At 50.6% G+C, this 23,126-nt stretch overlaps 1 long non-coding RNA gene across 4 annotated transcripts; it reads right to left on the bottom strand.

Annotated features, from left to right (window-relative positions):
• Positions 1-1,562: 1,562 nt before the first annotated feature.
• On the bottom strand, positions 1,563-20,562 carry LOC128918915 (uncharacterized). 4 transcript variants are annotated; one of them, XR_008469768.1, is made up of 5 exons: positions 19,952-20,562; positions 19,794-19,855; positions 16,619-16,813; positions 7,382-11,913; positions 1,563-2,012 (listed from the first exon to the last, which is right to left on the bottom strand). It is a non-coding gene; the product is annotated as an uncharacterized LOC128918915 (long non-coding RNA). The 4 variants fall into 4 exon arrangements; XR_008469769.1 differs by lacking the exon at positions 1,563-2,012 and adding an exon at positions 6,972-7,272; XR_008469770.1 differs by lacking the exon at positions 1,563-2,012 and having other exon boundaries at positions 6,972-7,571; positions 19,952-20,548.
• Positions 20,563-23,126: the final 2,564 nt, after the last annotated feature.

Raw genomic sequence — 23,126 nt, 5'->3', positions numbered from 1 at the left:
ACCCTGTAACTCACCTAAGCTTTATGGAGCACATATGGCAGCCCGGCCACCCACTGCTCCGAGATTTCAGCAATCCAGGAGTGCGTGGGGGCGGGGAAGTGAATTAAAGATGAAGTGGCAGCTGGAACGGTGAAGTTCCTGCCTTAAGATCATTTTCGGCGGAGTTCTGTGCATTCGATAATATGTGCCGTGCACATGGTTATTTCCTCGAATTAGATAACAGTAGATAACGCAACGATCCTAATCTCCCCCCGTTGCTTGAAACTTGGCATTATGCATCGGCGACAGAGTCCCGGCTTATCTGCTCTCCGATGGCGTCCTCGGGAGCTCTCACCGGCAGCTCTCTTTATTTAGATGTTGCCAAGATTACCGCGGATGGAAAGGAGCGTCTGCTGGCAACCCGTGTCGCCTGCAAGGTGTGAGGTTGGAGATAGTCGGCCCCGGCGCTGGCGCTGGAGACGAGCTCCTGCCATCTGCAAAAGGCAGATGGACTCGACGGGATTATAAGGAGGAGAGGGACAAGGTAGGGGGACGGCCAGGACTGTATCTCCAAAGAAGGTGCCTGTCGGCGGGGTGAGATTGCCTCCCACCCCTGGCTGACCCCGCAAGAGGATCTGTCTCATGTTCTCTAGGTGAGAGCCACTTGTCCAGGGCCCACTTCAAACCGCTGAGAAACCACAAGGATTTTTTTTTTTTTTTTTTTTTTTTTTTGTAGTTGTTAGTTGGGTTTATTTCTTTCCATTTTTATTTCTTTTCCCCAAATCTCACCTGGGATTCTGGCACTGGGGCAGCGCTGTGGTGGGATTGCATCAAGGATGGGACGTCTTCCCTGTGCCTGTCCCACTTGGGGTCCCATGACATCCCAGACGATCCCGTCCCATCACGGGGAGCCTTTTGCAGTGCTATAAATGGAAAAGTCGTCATCGGAGGGCACTAATTTTCTGCACACCGGGTAAAGGCTACTTGAGCTCAGGCTGTCAAGACACCCGTAACTCTTCTGCTCTTGCAATAGGTGGGGGCAGGAGGGTGTTAAACGTAAAGGTAAATCCTTTAGAGCGTCTCCTGATTGGAAAACGGGGTTCAGACACGCAGTAGGTCACCAGGTTTGCAGAGACAAAGTCAAACTAGCGCCTCCTTGTCTTTCGGCACAGCAGGGTTGTGCTGGGCAGGCGCCGGAGCTCTGCCCGTCACCGGACCTGGCCAGCCCTTGCCCAGTCTGTCTCCAGGTGAAGAAGGGATGCTCTTCCCTCAGGCACAAAGGGTAGCAGCATTCTGGTATTCACGTATACCAAGGAGGGATCTCATCAACGCTTATAAATACTGAAAGGGTGGGTGTCAGGAGGATGGGGCCAGGCTCTTCCCAGTGGGGCCCAGCGACAGGACAAGAGGTAACGGGCACAAACTGGAACATGGGAAGTTCCACCTCAACATGAGGAGGAACTTTTTTGCTGTGAGGGTGGCAGAGCCCTGGCACAGGCTGCGCAGAGAGGTGGGGGAGTCTCCGTCTCTGGAGACATTCCAAAGCTGCCTGGAGGCGTTCCTGTGCCACCTGCTGTGGGTGACCCTGCTGTGTCAGGGGGTTGGACGGGATGATCTCCAGAGGTCCCTTCCCACCCCCACCATTCCGTGATTCTGGGATTCTGTGTATCGTTTTTCCCTGCTGGCATTTAATGGGCGTTTTAGTAGCACAAATAGAAAATGCTGCATATTCATCTTCCATGTCACAGGCACTGAGACAGAGAGGAGTGAAGGGAGAAGCGCCTCAGGCTCATTGTACCAATCTTGTCCTCGGCAGCAATCTCGAAGATGAAGAATAACTTAATTACTGCATATCATTTCGCCTCCTTTATTTGCTCTTTGTTGCTCTCCTCCGATGCCCGTGCCCACGCTCTGACACGCGAGGGGCAGGCAGGCAAAACACTGCTTGATTAAAACGCCCAGTGGACTACAGATCCCTGACCCACTGAGAGCTCCCGTGGAGCAGGAGAGGGGAGATAAAATATGGGCTGCACCTAGAAAGATAAAGAAATGAAATCCATTACACTGTCAGGGGTGTTGACTTTGCCCAGCGATGCCGCCGGCCGGTGACGGGCTGGCCGCTCCCGGAGAGCATCTCGGAGAAGAATAAGGGGATGGCGTGTACCTCTGTCTTGCTCAATTAGCTTTGGGAAGAGTGTGGGCGCACGCGTCATTTGAATGAAAAAAAAAAAAAAAAAAAAGCCAGACCAAAGGCAGGAAGAGTGGGTTTTCCCACTCCCGACTCAAATATGGGAACCGGGATTGCTCTGTGTGGGTTTTTCTTTTGAGCCACGTGGCACGAGTACTTGGCAGTTCCATCCCAGGGGATGCATGAGGTACAGAGTGTGAACAAAAAAAGATGCCCCCAGGGACCTGGGGACAAGGGGAAACTCCGAGTAAAGCAGTGTTTATGGCCTTGGAGACCAAGAACTAGCCACAAAGCTCAGCTCCGCGTGTTCTCCGTCACACACAGGGCAGACGGGGGCACAAATAAAATCAGATATTCCCTGCTTTGCCCTGAACAAGGATCCTGAGTCCTTCTGCTCGATCGCCCTGACTTCAAGTGCTGCAAACCTGCACAGAGATGCCGCGTTGTTTTTCCCAAAGTGCTCCGGAAGGTCCCAGCCAGGCAGGGGGGATGCAGGCAGCCGGGAGATGCCAGGGCACCGTAGGTGAAAAAATGTTTTCTCTGACTTTCTCCATCATTTCCGAGATAGGGACGTGACCTGGGAGGCTCAGCAGCTCAAGCGCGCTTGTTTTCACAGGGTGGAGAGCACCAGAGGCAATTAACATGTTTAAAATAACTTCACAGAACCCTGCTGCAAGTTTGCAAGGCAGGGAAGAAGCCGAAATGCATGGCCACAGAGGGACTCTCAGGGAAAGGCTTTCAATGGTCTGGAGCATACAGCCATCTACCAAATCCAAATATCCCCCTTTTCTTCCACAACATGTCATGGAGCTCCAGAGCTCCAGCAGCTCTGGAGCCCTCAGCACAAGAAGGACTCGGAGCTGTCAGAGCGGGACCAGAGGAGGGACACGAAGATGATCCGAGGGCTGGAGGACAGGCTGAGAGAGCTGGGGGGGTTCAGCCTGGAGAAGAGAAGGCTCCGGGGAGACCTTCCAGCCCCTTCCAGTCCCTAAAGGGGCTCCAGGAAAGCTGGGGAGGGACTCTGGGTCAGGGAGGGGAGCCATGGGACGAGGGGGAACAGTTTAAACTGAGAGAAGGAAGATTTAGATGAGATGAGAGGAAGAAATTCTTTGCTGTGAGGGCGGTGAGCCCCTGGCCCAGGTTGCCCAGAGAAGCTGTGGCTGCCCCATCCCTGGAGGGGTTCAAGGCCAGGTTGGACGGGGCTTGGAGCCACCTGGGCTGGTGGGAGGTGTCCCTGCCCAGGGCAGGGGGTGGCACTGGGTGATCTTTAAGGTCCCTTCCAACCCGAACCATTCTGTGATTCTATGATTTTCTTTCTGCCTTCACAGTGATATAGTTGCTGTATTAATTCTCCTAGGAAAGTGCAAGGGAGCGAGCTCTCTGCTGCCAGGTACCAGTGCGTTAAAGGCGGCAGCAAACCCAGCAGAGCTCATTTATGCTTTTTGTCCGTGCCATCCCCTCTGAGCATCCGGGTTGGTTTAGGTAAGTGTTTCATTGCATTCTGAACACGCGGGTAATGAAACCTTATCTTCATAGTTTCGTGGTAAAAAAGAAACAGAGCTGTGCCAAATATGCCCTCAGTGAAGAGTCACTGCAACCAAGGCTCTTAGCAATAAACATTAAACAGGACAACTATATGAGGTCCTTGTCTGCAGTAATTTGATCAGAAGTATGAGGTCTCGGAGAAATATCGGTCTCATTTTGTAGAGTAACGCGGAGCTAAACAAAGCAAACAGGTAGAGAAGGCTGAATTTAGTGATGCAAGGATGATGGAAGAGGGGGCTTTGTGGCTTCCTTGGGAACCTGAGGACTTGCAGAGTCTCAGGTGGGGAGCAGGGAATGTGGAAAGAGATTAAATAAATCTGCGAGCGGGCTGCCCCTGGAGAGCTGCCGTCACAGCGGCTGGGTCTGGAGGAGGCTCCTGGTGCTGCGCCAGAGCGTCGAGCCCTGCTGGGGACAAGGGGTGGGCAGAGGATGCCCAGGGAACCCACGAGCTCCTGCACGAGCGATGGGACCCTGCTCAGCCCCCTAAGAAGCACATGCTGTAGAAAGGCTCCAGGCCCAGCACCTCATCAACAATCGCCGCAAACAGGGAACAAGGAAACCAACCCTTGTGCCAAAAGATTGGTAAGACACAACGGAGTGTGGCGTTACGTCGTAGCTGGGGATGGAAAGTGTCTTATATTGGTCACTTGAGAGAGAGGGGAGGGAAAGGGAAAGAAAGGGAAAGGGAAAGAAAGGGAAAGGGGAAGGGAAGGGAAGGGAAGGGAAGGGAAGGGAAAAGGGGAAGGGAAAAGGGGAAGGGAAGGGAAGGGGAAAAGGGGAAGGGAAGGGGAAAAGGGGAAGGAAGGGGAAGGGAAGGGAAGGGAAGGGAAGGGAAGGGAAGGGAAAAGGGGAAGGGAAAAGGGGAAGGGAAGGGAAGGGGAAAAGGGGAAGGGAAGGGGAAAAGGGGAAGGAAGGGGAAGGGAAGGGAAGGGAAGGGAAGGGAAGGGAAGGGAAGGGAAGGGAAGGGAAGGGAAGGGAATGTTTTCATTCTCTCTACAAGTGTGAGTTTGTGGGATGGGGAAAAGAACAGCCCCCCCACGTACTGCAAGCTCAGATGTGGGTGTTTAATTCTGCTGAGACCTCACTAGGGGGGACTGGGAGATCATTTAACCCGTTCCAAGCTGCAGCTCATGTTGCAGTTCTATATGCATGCTTGCACAGCAGGAAGGCTCTAATGATTAATTAATGCTAGCACCGTGTTTGCAAACTGTCGTGGCAAAAGCTCTGGCTATAGAATTTGCACAATGGTATCAACATGCAGCAGGGTTTGTTGGGTTTTTTTTTGCCAGGCAGACTCATTTCAGACAAACAAACCCCACGAAGCATTGTTCTGACTTGCCCTACAGAAAATAAAAATAGTGCTCTGCCTCTATGCCACATGTGAAAAATGGCATCTGGATAATTTAAAGTGTTCTTTGGAAGCATCTGGAAATATATTTAAAAGCTTTGTAAGAAGGGTAGTAAATGTCACGTTGGATTTTATGCAGCAGAAGACACGCACCCTGCAATTGGTGTAACTTGCTTTCTTGAACACAAAGTGACTGCGCTGTCTTCCAAACACCCAACCTGCCTCCCTGGGCTCTGTCACAGCTCAGGACACTGAGGACCAAGATCTGCTTTATTTATCCCCTTCCCTTCCAGAAGAAAAAAAAAAAAAAAAAAAAAGGAACAAAAAGCCCCTGTTGCTCACAAACAAATCCCGTGCAGAAGTTAGTATTTTAGCAGTTCTTTTGGGGGAGGACACCTTAGGAGCTGCATGGAAGTCGGCAAACACCAATTTTTCACTGCAAATGCTCCTGCGTCCAGAGATGCTCAGGCCGTTTGAGCACCCGGGCCAGCCCCTTCGCAAGAGGTTAGTTAATGCAATCCAGGCTCTCCACTCCTGCACCTCATCCAGCACACGTTATTAAAAGACAGCTTCCAGGAAGGCATTTAATCTTGGTCTGAAGTCTTTCAGGACATGAAGAATGCCCTGCTTCCCCAAGTCATTTGTTCCACTTTCTCTCTTTTAATTTAACAGCCAGGCAATCTGGTGACCGCCGGCCCCGCGGGAGGGTTGCGCTGGGGCTGGCCGGGGAGCAGAGGGAGCCCCGGGAACAGGAGCAGGCACTGTTGGGTGGGCATCCTCATCCCCTGCTGTCATGGCCACATTGCTCACCCTACGAGCTGGCTGGTTTCAAGGCAGAGCAGGCGATTTTGCAGGAGGGACCCCGTCCGAGGAGCAGCACAAGGGCATGTGGCGTTGCTCATTTGATGACAAACTTTGAACCACAGAATGGTTTGGGTTGGAAGGGACCTTAAAGCCCAGCCACTGCCAGCACCTGCCCTGGGCAGGGACACCTCCTACCAGACCAGGTTGCTCTAAGCCCCGTCCAACCTGGCCTTGAACCCGTCCAGGGATGGGGCAGCCACAGCTTCTCTGGGCAACCTGGGCCAGGGGCTCACCGCCCTCACAGCCAAGAATTTCTTCCTCAGATCTCATCTCAATCTCCCCTCTTCCAGTTTGAAGCCGTTATCCTGTGTCCTATCATTACACTCCCTGATCCAGAGTCCATCCCCAGCTTTCCTGGAGCCCCTTTAGGGACTGGAAGGGGCTGGAAGGTCTCCCCAGAGCCTTCTCTTCTCCAGGCTGAACCCCCCCAGCTCTCTCAGCCTGTCCTCACAGCAGAGGGGCTCCAGCCCTCCGATCATCTTTGTGGCCTCCTCTGGCCCCGCTCCAACAGCTCCGTGTCCTTCCTGTGCTGAGGGCTCCAAAGCTGGACACAGGACTCCAGGTGGGGTCTCACCAGAGCGGAGCAGAGGGGCAGATTCACCCCCCTCGCCCTGCTGCCCACGGTTCTTCTGATGCAGCCCAGGATGCGGTTGGCTTTCTGGGCTGCAAGTGCGCATTGCAGGCTCATGTTGAGCTTCTCGTCCACCAGCACCCCCAAGTCCTGCTCCTCAGGGCTCCTCTCAAGCCATTCTCCGCCCAACCTGTATTTGTGCCTGGGGTTGCCGTGACCCAGATGCAGGACCTTGTGCTTGGCCTGGTTGAACCTCATGAGGTTGGCATGGGCCCACCTCTCCAGCCTGTCCAGGTCCGTCTGGATGGCATCCCTTCCCTCCAGCCTGTCGACCGTGCCACACAGCTTGGTGTCGGATGGTCGACACGCTGGAGGGAAGGGATGCCATGGCCAGGTGGAATTATAGCTCGCTGGCTAAGACACCACGTCTGGCTGTCCCCCTGCCCGGGGCTGCACATTGCTTTCCCCATGTTTCCCTTCCTCTTCCGCAGCTTGTCTTGCTGCTGTTAGATCCTGCGTCGAGGGGGTTTTAAGCCGCATAAAACAACAAGCAAATGTAAAATATTATGATATGATGAATATGATTTTATATTGTAGTTACCTCTAGGCATTCACTTTCTTATTTCATTGTGATTGTTATAGTTCTTTTATTCCTTTCATAAAGAAAAAACACTTAATGTGAAAATAAAAGGAGTCACGAAGATTTGGGTGAATTGCAGTGCTCAAGGCTTTCCTCCACATGTGCTTAAAGATACGTATGAACTTTAATGCAAGAGCCTGCGGAAGAAACACCTCATCTAAATCCCATCACAGGCAGCAGGAGTTTGATCACAGAGCAGAAGGCAGCGGAGTGGCTTCAGGTGGGGAAAGGAGGAGACATCCTTACCCTCACGATTTGGGACAAACTGGAAATATCTGTCCAGCCTGGGACATCCAGAAGGTCCAAGCCCGTTTGCAGGTGGGGGCTTCTCCTCCAAAATCCACTGTCACTACAAACCAGCCCGGGATGCTGGTGCGACCAGCGCGATCGGAGATGCTGCTGCAGACTGTAGCCATCCCTGCAGCCTTTGCGTCCCCTGGTGTAAAATCAGAGAGATGTGATTAAATGCGGTGCTAGAGGGCCGAGCTGGGCCCTGAGGTTTCAATCGGAGAGCGGCGTTAATCGGCCAGGAGCAGGCTGAGCTCATCCACTCTCACACGGTCACAAGAGGCTCCATCAGGCCTCTTCCACAGATTTCGCTCTCTTGGTTGAAAAACCCTTTAGGCTTTAGTGCTGTGATTGCTGATGTATTTTAAGCCTTTCAGATACTGTCCGTGGATAACTAAAGGCTCGGGCCGTTTAAAGGGTCCTTTAGAGCCAACTTGCGATACGGAGGGTGGACACACAGGGGATGGTCGACGGAGGCTGGAAAAGGCTGAAAACTTCCCAGCGGGTGTTTTTTTTCCCCAGCTGGGAGCGTGCTGGTTTGAGATCCTTGCTGAAGGTCCTCCTGCCCCTACGCACGTTGTTTTCTCTGCGCCAAAAGACTACAAGATCCCTTTTTGCTCCGTGCATCCTTCCGAATAAGAGGACAAAGAATCTGAAAAAGAAGAAAAGCCGCTTCCCTGTGTAAGCTTGGAGTAGGAGTCGGTCTTTGTGGGGGGCTGTAAGAATACCGGTGCGACTGCCTCGCAGCGTCCTCGCAGCGGCCCAGCTCGTAGGGGAGCGATTGCCATCCGCAGCTTGCGAATCTCCCTGAGCCCCATCCACTGAGCAGCCCTCGCCCACGGAGCAGTGGGGGGACAACTGAAACCTGCCCAGGGAACAACGCCAACTCCAGCTGTGCCTTCAGCCTGCGAGGGGTTGTCAACGAGAGGATACCAGGAACCGGATGAGAACAGACTGTTGTCCCCTCTAAGCACCTAGGCTCGTTTGCGCCGCAGCACAGGGCTGGCCACAGATACAGCAGGGAGCAGGACGGCCGTGGACGCCCCCTCTTCCCCTTCACTGCACCGGTAAATAGGTATCACGGAGCAGATCTGCCCAGCCAGCTGGCCATGGAGACTTCATAATAATGCCTCATGTTTTGGTTAATGGCCTCTTAGGGGGATGTTCTTTGAAAGGACCACGTGGCTCTAGGGGTGTCTCCAAGGAACGTGGGGACCAGCCCCTCTCCAGATGTAAGAGCCAGAGAACCTGCCCTGGAGGGAACAGGGCAGTGCTGCTCCTTTTTAGTCCAAGCCTTTCTGTGCACAGGAGATCAGATTTGTTTCAGAGCTGAGCTGGAGCTCTTGGCACAAACACTTCAACCAGAAAACTTGGGTGGTTTGTTTTGGTTTTTTTTTTCCCAAAAGCTACTTAGCAGAAAAAGTTCTGGGAGTTGAGGAGTTCACGCTGAGAACCAGCGCAGCCAGCTCGCGGTGATCAGTAACAGGGTCCGTAAATCCTCCTGGAATTTATGTTCCTCATCTGGACCCTTCAGACCTGTCCCCAACCAAACAAGTGCCCCAAACACCAGGAGACAATGATTCCAGAAAAGTATCTATGAGGGCTTTTTTCGTCCTGCGTGGAGCAGGGCATTGCCCACAGATACTCCTCTGCTGGGTATTTGCAGCTGGGACGCAGAGAGAGCCTGGGCCTTGAGAGCGCGGCTCTGGAGCACAGGGATGTGCCTGGGGAGGAGTCTGCAGTTTCAAAACTTCTAAGAGACCGTCACAGGCAATAATAAGCCTAACACAAAGCCAATTACCAACTATTTTTAGAAAGCCTTTGACAGCATCCCCTCTTCTAACCCGGGGATATTTATTCATTATATTCTAAATCAGCTCACTTACCCTGAGGTTGATTCACATGTCACGGGCGCGTAATGTTATCAGCCCGGCATCAGCAATGGCACTTACCATGCCAGCCCTCGTGACAGCGTTATTGACTGCCGCGGGTTGCAGACAGGTCACGGGCTATCAATATTAGCAGCGCCTGTAGTGACAATTAAGCACGAAGTGTGCACTGGGCAGGATGGCCCAAGTTTTGGAAATAATTCAGCAAAGTATCGATAGCAATAAATCCGCGTGTGCCTGATACAGCGGGAGCCACCTGGTTGGAAAACAGCTTGTCCTGTGCGTAAAGGGAGCATCGAAGTGCGAAAAAGACAGTCAGCCGGGATGTGCTTAACGAGCGGGGCGTGAAGGGGCTGTTGCTTCGTCGCTGGGCGCGTGCGTTCGTGTACACTGGTTACCGAGTGGAACGGCCTTGGTTTATCTCCGCTTTGCAGAATTGGAAACAGGCAGGGGAGGAACTGGCAGTGGAAAATCAGGCTCTTCATCAGCACCAAGCGTTGCCTCTCCCAGTCATCTTCGCTCCTCGCCTTGCTCGTGCCTGCCTTGCTTGGGCCAGGACTCGCTGACAAAGTCCCGGAGAGGCGCACAGAGCCGTCTATGACCTCCTCCAAACTGAATTTACTCTTGATTTTTAAAAGCTTTGAGGCCCAGGGCCAAATTCAGAGATGATGCTCTATGTGGCATAAAGTTAAGACTCCCCTTTCTCTCTCTCCCCACTTAGAGGCTATTTTAGGCTGGGAGTCGTTTAAACTCGCACCTTTTCTTTCGTGCATAAATTACACTTATTTAGATTGCTTTATGCATCAGCAGAGAGGGGGTAAGAAGCGCCCAGGGAGCCTTAGCAAACCTGAGAGGCTCTAAATCATGCTGCTTTAGACAGAACCACCAGATTTGCCCTGTGGCATCCCAGGTTGCTGTGAGCAACTGAAATGCCCAAGAGGTGACATGGATGTGGTTATCTCCCACCTCCTGCTTTTCCGACCCGTACAAATACTCCACGATGTCCTGGCCAGACTCATAGAGTCTCTGGGAGTTTGTCCCTGGGTTTGGTGAGGATAGAGCTGGGGCTGCCATCTGTTGGGTTGTTGGAGGGCTCCTGCCAAGGGAAGCGTGGAGATGGCACCAGGGCTGTACCATCACGCAGCTACCAGGGGCTTCACAAATATCACAAAAAAGGGGAGAGGGAGCTGCCGGGTGTGTGAACAAGTCTGGGATGTCTTTCTGCTGGAGGAGAACGTCTCTAGATATGGCAGATGGTACGAGCAGTGCCAAGAAGGTGTTACTAGCTCAGGAGTCATTAGCATGGGCTTCTACTCAACAAAAACCACTCTACTCAACAAAAACCACAAAGCACAAACCAGACTGGCAGCTCCGGTGACCAGGGTTGCAATGCAGTTTTGTGGTGGCCCATAGATGCCAACAAGACAAGCAGCGCTCAGACGCTGGTTACGGTGAGCAGGGGAATCCGATGCGAGGCTGGGAAATGAGACAAGGTCTCGGCATAAATGCATGTAAGCACCGTCAGAATTATGGTGGGAATGGAAATGGGGATGTGTGTTTGTCCTGGTTTGAGGTAAAACAGAACCAACTTTCTGTTCAGTAATTTTCCTTCTTAGCTAGGCCTCTTCTAACTCTCTGAAATTAGCAGCATGTTGTGCCGAAAACAGTTCGTTCTCAGAGTGATAAGACCAATGTTTACAGATAGTGCCAAGGAATGGCACGCAGAGAGGCTCTGGCTGATACTTCTTGCTATAACAACCAAGGTCAGCTCACTTTGTTACTTGCCCCCTTGGAGGGTCGGAAGCGGAGAAGCGTAGAGGGGTCCCACCTGCAGGGAGGAGGGGACAGGACAGGGGACCCCGAACTGACCAACAGGGTATTCCATCCCATCTGCCCCATGCTCAGTATAAAAGCTGAGGGGTCAAAGGGTCAGGCTCTTTCTTCAATGGCCGATGTCCGAGGAGGCCCCTGTCTGTTCATCTGCCTTGGATCCCGATACGAGCATTCCTGACTCCCAACTCTGGAATCCAGTTCCCACCCGTCGCTGAGTCCAGGCTGGGGCTTCCCCAGTGCCTGCCGGTGACGTCATCCTGGGAGCTTGACATGGTTTTGTATGTATTGTATCCATTTTATTATTTTCTTTTTGGTTTATTATTAATATGTCATTAAAGTAGTTTAGTTCCTTCTAAACTCATAAATCTCTTTATCTCTCCTCCTTCTCTCCTTGTGCGAGAGGTGGGGGGGAGCATCTGTCACCGGCCATTGGCCAATTTGGCCAAAACCACAACAGCGTTGGGTGTGCTCCTCGGAGCTCGGCGGGCAGCCGCAGGCAGGAGAAGGCAGCTTTGGGAACACGTTGCTGCAACCCTTTGCGGCGCAGACACCCGCACGCTGAACTCGCTGTTGTACCTGGCTCACGGTATATCAGGGTGGAAACGCTTGTTAATTAAGGGTGCGCCAGCGTGTCACGCTTCTGCTGTAGCTCGGCAGCGATGTTACAGATGTGGCTTCCCAGCACAGCTGTGTTTTCTCCTGTGCCCTTCTCTAGCAGTCTGACAGCTCCGATCCTGCCCTTGAACAGTCCCAGTGAGTTTCTCAGTCCTGGAAAATACCTTTAGTTTTAAGGGTACGGGATTTTTGCCAGAAGAGACATCATGTTATTGTTATGGCTAGGCCCAAGCTATGCAGCAGATATATCAGGGATGAGCTTTTTTTTCAGACTTTAGTTCCCACAGGCTCTTCTCCCACTGGGTAGGAGATGAGAGGGGCTGAGGTGGGCCAACCTGTGCTGGAGCACTCACCCCAGACCTTTCCATGCTTTGCCCTTGCCAACAAAGCTCGTCATGACCTTGGGCAAGCTAATTAACCTTTCCACCCCGGCCAGCAAAAAAAAAAGGAACAAATGATGTGTGATACCCTTTAGTTTAAGGATCTGTAACCCTGTTTTCCCACCTGGGTGCCCAAGTTACACGCTCCATCTCTCCAACCCAGTTAAGTATTAACCTCTCCTTTGGAGAGGGCAACTGCCCACAAGTAGATCTAGAAATCCACAGTCCTACGTGGATTTCTAAGAAGTCCACAGCCCTGGACACAATGAGCTCAGGCCATGACCCAGCAGGACCCTAACCACCCTCTCGTCCTGCCATTCTCAAGCTACGGAGGGATTTGCATTCAAATTCCGATTTCATGGCATGTTGTAGGGCAGCGACACTGTGTGCCCACAGCTGATGCCAATCTTGGTGTGGTTTGGTGGGTTCCCATGGGGTCACACCACCCGAAACAGGGTGAGAAGGTTCCCGTCCCCTCCTGCCCACGCTGGAGTTACCTGCGCTGTGGGCCTGACTGACATGGAAACAAATGTTAAGGTAGATGTCAAGGTACGTTTGCAAAAAGGAGGTGGATTAGGCTTAAAGTTGCAGCGAAAGCAAAACCAATATGGCTTTTAATGCAGGACACATGTCTGCTAAGAAGCCTGGAGCTGATTCCAAGCTAAAACCTCCTTTAAAACCCCGTTGTGTTGTGTTCGCTTCTAATTTGCGGTAGCTAGCTAAAAAGCAGTTAGCTGAGCCAAATTAATTAATTCTGCCCCTTAATGTGCATCTTACCTTAAGGTGAAGACAAAGGCCCGCTCCAAAGGTCTAACTGGGTCCTTTCCAAGGCTAAATCCTTATTTATTTGGGCCTGCAGGAAAGCTGAGGAGGGACCCTTGATCAGGGAGGGGAGCCATGGGATGAGGGGGAACAGGTTTTACACTGAGAGAGGGGAGATTTAGATGAGATCTGAGGAAGAAATTCTTGGCTGTGAGGGCGGTGAGCCCCTGGCCCAGGTTGCCCAGAGAAGCTGTGGCTGCCCCATCCCTGGAGGGGTTCAAGGCCAGGTTGGACAGGGCTTGGAGCAACCTGGGCTGGTGGGAGGTGTCCCTGCCCAGGGCAGGGGGTGGAACTAGAGGATCTTTAAGGTTGTTTCTGACCCAAACCGTTCTGTGATTATTCACCCTGGTTACAGCTCCGGGGGTTTGACCCTGGGATCAGGATTTGCAGCCTACCCTATGTCTGGGCTTGTTTAATTCAATGTGACAATTCCCAGGCACTCCAATGGACTTTGGATCGAGCCACATGACTGCCGAAAGTGCTGCATCAATTCTTTTCTAACTGTACCCAAGTTTTAATGTTTAATATTTAAACATGAAAGTTCCTTTTGAGACGTTTAAAGCGGAATTATTAACAGCCCCATGTAGAACTGACAGGTTAACAGTGCGACAATTAAAAAGAAAGGTTAAATACATTTTCTTTTCAGACCAACTGCTGTTGCTTAAGACTAATAAATCCACCAGGAGATGGTTTTTACAGAGTGTGAGGGGCTGTGTGTCAGCTTTTATAGGCTTGAGTTTTTCAGAAATCACCACACTTCTCTTTCCAGGCAGCTACAGGTTTCAGTCTATATTTAGCAAATGGGGCTTCTTCCAAAGAGTTGTGTGAATCAAGTCAGAAAGAGGAAAAAAAAAAAAAAAAAAAAAGTTGGAATATCAAAAAAGCAAAACCTACCGGCTGTGGGATTTGCTCACAGTTTGCTTCGCTTTTTTAATTTATCATTATTCTCTGTTGTCGTGATGGCTTTGAAAACAGAAGTGCTGGAAAACAGCAGAAATTCTGCCCTCGGTTCTCTAAGGGATCAATTTGAGTGCTAAAATCCTATTTCTCCTTTGGAAAATAGCTGTGCTGGCAGGCTGGCGGGACCCAGTTCCCGGCACAGCAGGGGCATCCTGGGGGGCAGCTGGACACCAGCTGGGACATCCAGGCTGCTCAATGGCACCCGAGCCCCTCCCGGGTGTTTGTAGCCAAAGTCTGGATTTTTCGGAAAGATATTTTCCATATATTTTATGTGTCTAATCACATAAATGTTAACTTAATTATGTTTTTCATGCACAGGGTCAGAGAAAAATAGATTAAAGGGTAGCTCTTTAATCACCTAGAGCGAGGTGGCCCTGCTTGAGCAGGGGCTGGGACCAGAAGACCTCCGGAGGTCCCTTCCAGCCCCAACGGCTCAACGGTCCTGTGAAAGGAGGAGTTAGAGATGTTCATCGGGATAAATCCACCCATGACTATCGAACACGAGAGTCAAGAACAACCTTTGTCTCTCTGCAAACACTTGGCACTGTAGTTGCTGCAAGGTAGCCAGAAAGACCAAGGAGGTGGGGGATCTGGCTGCCCTCTTCCCTACACCCTTCCTCCCAGGCGTCTTCTTCTGGCCACGCTCAGACAACACAGGACTCAAGTCTGACTCACTATTACCTCTCTTACAATTATATCACTCTTCCAGCTTCTTTTTTCAAGCCGCGGGAGTCCTTCCTTGCCTTTGATGGACATTGATTTGGCCCCAAATTTGCAACCATGAAAGGTCACGTGGCTTACAGGTATTGAGGAATATTTACTCGCTCTGTGCTTTTAGCAGGTTAAAAAAAATACTAACTGGTGTTTTAAATGAGTTACCGACAGCAGCAGCGGATGTTACAGATTATTATAAGCACATCAGTGGAAGGTATTATAAGATGGCTATAAGCCATGGATATAATCAACCTGGTTTTGATTTATTGGACTCTATAGCAACCCATATAAATTGATTAGCCATTTATTAAAATGGCTATTAATCATGGATTATCTCTTTGCACAAATTTAGAAAACTACCTTGGTTACAACCAGGCTGGAAGATGGAGAAGTCCTGTGTTAAAACTCTGGGGAGACAGCCAGGTTGCTTTTCGGGCTTGATCTTCTTAGATTTCTCCCTCTTCCTCCCTTCTTTCGGGCCATGCAAATACGTCTCGGGCTGCCACCTCTGCCCACGAGGTCCCGGTGGCTGCCGGGAGCTTTCTGTCCTGCACAGACACCCCACGGCACGGGCACAAGGCAGCCCTCCCCGGTCAGCCTCGTACCACCCAGGTACGTGATAGCTCAGCCGCGGCAGGCTCCTAACGACCGTTGGTCATTAAACCAACTCTGGAGCTGCTGATGCTTCAGAAGCCAAGAACAGAGGGTCCCCTTTTTATCGTTCCTATTTTATATTTTTTTTAAAGGTCAGTCTGACAGCATTATGGTGGACTTGGGGATATTCTGCTCTCTGCCTCGCCTCTCTCCTATCTGTCAGCCACACGCTCTGGTGTCATCTTTTCCGCACGCAATAGATCTTAACGCACCAGCCTGTACTGAGCTTCCTCCCTTCCCCGCATCCCCCATGAATATATAACCACCAAATGTGATAGGAAGAAATTACTATTGTAATAAAACTGGTTCATTACATCCTTCTAGTCAGAGGCGTTTAATGAGCACCAGGGCTGCCTAATGCCGTTATGTTCCCTTTGAGCCAGATGCAAACGTAATATGTTTCATCGTATCGTTTCATTTACTCTTTGGAGCTGTGGAAGGCAGCGGGCAGGTCCTTCGTGCCATGGGCACCAGTGGATTAGCCAAGCCATTAAGAAACGCCTTGACCCTCTGCAGCAGTGGCTCGGGCGTAGTACGATGGCAATTGGATTTCCAGTGTGGAGCTGCTGAATATCCAGATGGGTCCGAGCATCCAAAGAGCCGGGCTGGTCTGCAATATCAATGGCTACTGGGATGCTCTGGCTCAGCAGAGATCAGGACCTTCAGAGGGAGGGTTTCTCCCATCCTAAAGCAGGTGGTTAAGCTGGAGCGTAGGAAGGGACAACGTAGGTGGACCTACAGCACCACTGGGAATTGCACATCTAACTTTACAGGCACCGTAAAAACTGACCAAGGCTTTCATTTGCTGTGGTTTGACTAAGAAGATCTTCCCCACTTTCGGGAGTTTTTGCATTGTGTTCTTAAGCAGGGCGTAGTAAATACAGCGACTTGCAATTTACTTACAGAAAGCCTCTCCAAAAGCCAGACATTAAGATGGAAACTCTTCATTGAATTCAGATCAGGATGGATTCAACTGCTTTGGCAGATGAAAACGCTGGCCGAGTTCCAAAAATTACATTTGTTTTGAATTTTCAAAATTAATTTTTCACATTACATTCGCTATGGCATTCGCCATTTAGAGTTTGACCTTCTTGAAGAAAGCAAAGCAAACAACATTTCAAACAGGATTAATAACACCAATAGGAGCAACTCTCTTCACCCGGAAGGGCGAGTAACTACATGTCGGATACGATGTCAAAATCTGGGACTTGATCTCCCTTTTTCTTTTCTGTCTTTTCCAGTTTGATTCAAAGCAACTTAACCTCTGAGCACCTTGGTCCTATCCCAACCCCTCCAAGAACCCAACTGAAATGCACTTGTGATTTCACCTTGGGAAGCAACGCTGCCAACGCACATCGCATCCACGGCATCCTGAGCATCCCGTAGCTCTGGCAGGTCCTATGAGTCACCCACCACCCCTGGGCTTCTGCTCTTGCTCTCATGACGACTTCTTGGTTGGCGTGGGACAACCGCTAATTATGAGCTAATTCGGGATGGCATGGTGTTTCCAGAGTCCTGTGCACCTGGAGAAGATGGTTTTTTGTTTTTTTTCTCCAAAAGCCACTGGCAGTCGCAGGTGTTCAGCCCACCTCCGCAGATCGCAGCCCCGAGCCCCCGGTCCAGGCTGTGTTAGTTCAACAGCCCCGTGGAGGGTGATCGCAGCCATCTGCCCCAAATCCCTCCGGCACATTTCAGCAGAGCGGGGTTTTCTTCACAAGCGTGTTATGCCTCACTATTTCCTGTTGTTTTCACCCAGCTTGTTTATGGCAAAACAGACCCTTGAGATACAGTCCTTTTGTCCGGGAAAGCTTTAATGATCTCAGACTCATTGTGCTGGCATCAGTTTAATTCCAGCTGCTCTAAGCTGGCAAACTGGTGGGAAGAGACGTGTTTATGGCATCTCTGGCTATTTTGCTGGGGTGCGCAGTGCTGTGCTAACACAGACTTACAGGGCCTTGCAGAGCCATCAATTAAAAGCACTTTGTCAAGGTATCACCAATCATCTCGCAGCCGCGAGAGGGGTGAGCCTTGGGAAAAGAAACCCCGCTTTGCGTGGGGCTCGTTTCTTTGGAGGTGCCAGCATTTCCAGGCTGGGATCTGGAGCATCTCCCCGCAAAAATCCCTTTTGGCGCTGGATTTTACGGCAGCTTTTTCACCTCCGAGCCCTGGTGGCTTTGCCTGGCAGACTAGTCCTCCTCGCTGAGAGTGCAGCATCATTTCCCGTACCCCAGCTGCTCCGGGGGCTTTGGGCAGCCGTACAACCCAGTCGTCTCAAGCAATGCCTGGAGCTGTAATGGGGGCTGGATAGGGATTGCATGCAGCTGTGTGGTCGCTTGCCCATCATTTAGCTGAGAGCATGTACCATGGCACGAAAAGAGGGAAAACAAAACACATCCTGGCCAATTCCAACCAGTTTGCCCCTGTGAGCCACACATGCCAAACCTTGGCTGCTGCCAAGCTCCTCAGAAGGCTTGTCCACGCAGGGACTCTCTGGAAAATTCATGCGAATTAAGCAAAAGCCTGAATTTCCAGTGGATCTGCTAAACTGCTTTAAACCCCAATGTGAATTATGCTAAATGGAATTAAGACTACATTAATATTAAGAACGCTCCCATGGGTGTTTGAAGAACGCCTCAATCATCATGGATATCTCTCTGCAGGCAAACCTGGCGGGGGGGGAGACTTGGGGTGGGGCGGGGGTGCAGGCGCCCACTGCTCATTGCAAAATGTAGGAGTCCTCCGGGCAAAGAGGATGAGGTTTTCCCACCTTGAAAAGCTGTAAGGGAAGAAGAAAGCCCGGTCGCTCTGGACAGAGGGCCATGTCCAAGGTTTAAGTCTGGACTAACGAATTCTGGGAGGTTTCTCCCCAAAGCTCCCGGGAGTTGAGCACGCTGGGTCCGTTCCTCACCCTGCAGGAAGCAGCATGGCCCTATCGCAGCCTCTGGGGAAGGGCAACGCAGGGGATTTGCCACGAGAACTCCCTTCCCTAGTCCTAATCTGTCGCTTTAGGTATAGCAGGCAACCAAATCCGACAGCTGTTTCGGTTTACCCCGGCACAGACGTCTCCACGTGAAACACTCGGGGCTTTTGAGCCCTGTTTATGCCCCAAAGTGAAAGCAGCGTTAACTCCCTGAGCGCAGAAAAGAGCCTCGCTGCCAGAAATGCACTTACGTGGGGAAAAGGAAGAGCCTGTGTTACCAGAAACAACTTTCTGCCTTCCAACTAGATCCACGCTTGCCGTTGAGCCGATACGACTCATAAGCAGTTAATATGCAGTCCCGTCAGCACGAGGAATAACAAAGCCCTGTTTCCCTAAGATCTGCATTTCATGCTTGACTGCGAGCTCCCATCAAATATGTCCCTGCCATCCCAATGGCTTTTTCTTAATTCTCTCCCCCGGTGTGGAGTCTTTGATGTCTGATATGGTAGAAGCCCACGCTGCGGCCTGTCGTTCGGAGAAGAAATGCTGATTGGGAGCGTTTATCGGTTTTCGCTCCTCTACCTGACCACTGTTTTCACAGTACGTATAAAAACTTAATTGTCTGTGAGACTCCTTCCCTTCCCCATCAATTCTGCTTCAAACTGCCAATGGGTTCAAAAATTATTAAGGTCAGAATAAACATGCAGAAACGCACGCGCATTCATTACGTGATCATATGAGCTTCATTTCCTCAGGCAAGCAGGCTAAAAATATCCCACATGCCCAGAAGAGGTAATTATTATACCGGTATAAAACCTCTGTAGGGTCGTGCTGGTTTCCTCCACTCTCTCCGCGGTTTGAAGCGGTGTCTTGACACATCCAGCGTGCCTCTGCCCGGCCCACCATCCCACGCACCTCCCACAGCCAGCAAGCATCTTCCACCCAGAAAAGGGGAAAACGCTGAATTATTAATTTTCCATTTGCATAGAGCGCAATCCTACGGCACCTTGCCAGGGATGGGCAAGGATGCACCGAGCCCCGGAGGTGGCCTGGGGAGATGTCCTCTTATATCATCTCCTCACCCCACCCTGGAACAAAACGCTTGTGTCAGGCTGGGTTTTGAAAGCAAAGCGCTCTAATGATGACAGACAGTTCCAGATCATCGCCTGCAAAGCCGCCTCCCGGAGAGCTGGAGCTTCTCACCGGGCCACCAAGAGGCTTTCCAAGCGATTGGCACGAAGCAAACGCGACGCCAGCCCATGGGCAGCCGGAGCTTGGTTGTTCCCTTCGTCCCCCAGCCCTCCCCGCTGTGCTCGCCCCTCGGCAGAGTAGGGGGTCTCCCATCAAATGAAGACAAGTGCCATCAAAGCACTGCTAAATTCAGCTGACCTTTCTTTTCAAGGAGAGAAAATCACGCGATAGTTAGACCTAGACTCCTGTGACTACTTAAAAATATATATGATCATTGTGGAGGAAAGCCCATAAGCATGGTCTAAGTGTCTCCCTTCCCAAAAAGTCACACAAAAGAATTAATTAAATTAGTCCAAAAATTATTTTTAACCAAAGTAAGATGCTTCACTTACGTTTTTGGAGCGTTGAGGCTTTCCTGTCCCTTTTGCCATGCAGTCAGGAGCGAGAACAGGAGCTAACAAGAAAAGTGACACCTTCATCGCACACACCTCCTTTGCAGACCGAAGACTTACCTCTGCCCAGTGATCCTGACGAAGCGTTTGAAACCCACCTCCTGCTTGAATGGAGTCACTTCTTTCACCAGAGGGCTTTGTGCTCCAGCTGAAGGATCTCTTGGGACACAGTCCTCCTTACCTTTTCTAGGTCCTAGAGCGATACATTTTCCATCAGGGGCCAAATCAAACTTGCAATTTGGAGCTGCCGCAACATAGGTAATTAAGCTGGGTGTTTAATGCCGTTTCCTCTTAGGTAGTCCAACAAAGAGTGATTAATCCTTTCTGATGAACCACGTTCCCTTAACATCTGTCCCTTGGGCACTGACATTTAAACACATCGCTGGCTGGCTGCACGAGGAACTTTTCCAGTTGCCTGAAGGGAACAGGTTAGGGAGTCTTTTCTTTCAGCAGGGCACATTCACAAGTCAACTAAAGCAAATGATAAAAAAAATTAAAAATCTAGAGCATAGCTATGGAAGAGATTAAAATTGGACAGGTTGATTATAACCTGTCATAGTTACAAGCTAATGAAATTCCATCCACAGGGCACGAAGGGGCCCCAACCTCCCTGAGACGAGTTCTGAGGCCCTTCATCTGAACTCTAAACTTTGATCATCTGCTGATGAGTTTCTGCTGAGCTCCTGTCAGCCGAAGACAGGCTCATTTCCATGCGCCGGCGCGGCGCCGGCCGGGAGAACCGAACTGTTGACAAGTGAACCGGGAGGCGAAGGTCGGTGCGACAGATGCGGTGGGTCGGTGCCGGACGTGCGATTTCGGGAGCGGTGCAGCCACGTTAGTGATGCAGTTCGGAGCTTGGTTTTAGCCGCCCTTTGCATTTTACTGAGCTGTGCAAGTTCAGTGCCTCGGGGGAACCTCTCCCATGGCTCTGGAAACCCACCGTGTCAGAAAAGCTTTCTTAAGCCTCACAGGGAACAATTTAAGGAATATAAGGCTCAAACTCTGATCTCTTTCCAGGGAATTTCCGTAAATTACGTTATTTCTGAATCTCTTCCTGTAAGAATGAAGGCTCGAAGGGGTCCTCTGCTTTCATCTTTTGCTTGGCAAGGGATTTTTTGCAAGTCAGCCTTTCAGATAGCTGGATCAGTTTATGTGACCATACAGTTTAATGCAAAAGAGGATCCTTGTATATGTGTGTTTAGTGAGGGCAGTATGTTACGTTTTGAAAAAGGTGAAAGCTGGGTCCATCCCAAGGAACCCTAAGACCAGCCAAGCTCTGTGCCCCTCAGATCCTCTTCAGTCAAGGAGAGCTTTTCATCCCAAAGTGAATTTAATCCCATTCCTCTCCCACACCTCGCAGTAGTCACCTCAACAAGAGGAGAAGCACTCAGAGGCCAAGAGACTTCCTCCTGACAATCACTAGTGACACCACAACGTCAGTCCTTCCATTTATGATGATACACAGTCCCACTGCGGACACAGGACGGTTCCCTTAGCGCCTTTCCCAGCATCCCTTAGTTTCTCCTTTAAATGTTTGGGAGCGATAATTTATGTGCAGAATGCAAGAACTAATTAGTGCGTCTCTTGCTTTCTGAGAGGGAGCGAAAACCATAGCGAATGACATTCCAGCAAAAATGGGGTCAGCTCGGATTAAACTCTCTTCCCATTTATCTTTGGTCTTTAGCATTAAATTTACCATACATATTACAAACAAATTTTAATTTTCCACAGCATTGGGCAATATCTTTTCCTTAAAGCCTAGAAGAACATTCATTAGCATCCTCTCCCTCCAGTTCAGTATGACTGTCTCCTCATTTGCACATAAATGTGAAGTTTGCTGCCTGGGCAAGCTTGCCTGAATGACATCAAAGTTTCTATATCGATACGCAACACACACATATACACAAAGAAAACTCCCACCCACACTCACGTGCCTACCCTTTGCTATTCTTGTTTGGAGATAGTGCCCAAAAACACTTGAAGGAAGATGCTACCGGGAACACCACAGCATGAGGAGGCACCTCTAGAAATAGAAGTGCATGCAGAAGTTGAACTTCCTATCTAATCGAAGTAGACTTCCCACCTGAAAGTTATGCCTTAAAGTTAAGCTGCTCCGTAATTGGCAATAGCATGAAAAGATATTTCCAAAGGGCAATTCGTCCCATCTGAGCAGATGCCGTGATCATGAAGGGCAGCCCAGTGGTGAGGGATCTACTGTCTGCGAGGAGTCCCCAGTGTTCAACAACCTCTCAGTCCCCAACTGCCCAAAGATCACTTCCAGCCAGTCACTTAGACCTAAAATCCACAAGGAATACCCCTAAGTCGTATTCCAATGGATGGCAAAGGCATTCATCTTACCCAGCTTTAGATATTTTTAAGGTAGAGGGCGGTCCTACCTTGATAGTCAGTGGCCACACTGGCACACCATTCATATGGGCTGGTTTAGGTAACCACAACTGGCTGAGATGGTCCACACCTGGGAAGCGCTGCTTTCTCCCCAAGAACTAAAGGACCCTGACAGCCATCTCCTATGGAGACAGCGATACGGTGGACTTCCGATGAACCGAGAGGAATTTCATGCCCATCCCCCGACAAAGTACCACATTTTTAATAGATGAATATTGGCCTCTGTATCGCTGCACCTCGGCGTGGGGATGTGGGTCGCAGTGAAGCGTTCCCCATCTGTACGAGGCAGATAAATAGCACTCACCTATCCCCAGGCTTGCTACAGGGATGAATACATCACAGAGAGCTAGATGCTCCGATACTATGGTAATCGGGTGCTATCTCAGCACACCAGAGAGATAAGAGCCTACAAAGTACAGATGGCATTTCAGCTACAAATCCCTGGCCCAGTGGGCAGAGGCAAACTGTGTAAAATGAAGCTGCCAGCGAGATTCATGTAACCCTCCATGTTTGAGTCAGTTTTCAGACTTTTTTTGTGTGCTGTAATACCACTCCAGGCAGCATCACCCCACTGTAGTGAAGGGACGGCAGCTATGACGCCGAGGGTGATTTTTCCGAAAGGCTAAACCAGCTGTAGCTGTTCCAGCCAACGCTGACATTTAGCAATGTCTTGACCCTCCCAATAGCTTCCAAATGTTTCTTCTCCTGACTTCAGCGATACTAAAGCAAAGAGGAAAACGACAGCAGCTTCTTACCTGGAGCTACCAGGGTGCCAAGTCTTTCCCAGGGGATTGCAATAAACTCCACCAGCCGTGACCCGCCTGTGCAGGAGAGAACAGGGGGTCAGCATCTCTCCTCCTAATTTCA

Source organism: Rissa tridactyla, chromosome 18 (assembly GCF_028500815.1).
Source record: "Rissa tridactyla isolate bRisTri1 chromosome 18, bRisTri1.patW.cur.20221130, whole genome shotgun sequence".
NCBI classification, from domain to species: domain Eukaryota; kingdom Metazoa; phylum Chordata; class Aves; order Charadriiformes; family Laridae; genus Rissa; species Rissa tridactyla.
Note: the sequence above shows the minus strand (reverse complement) of the source record. Positions and strands in the feature narration are given on the sequence as shown.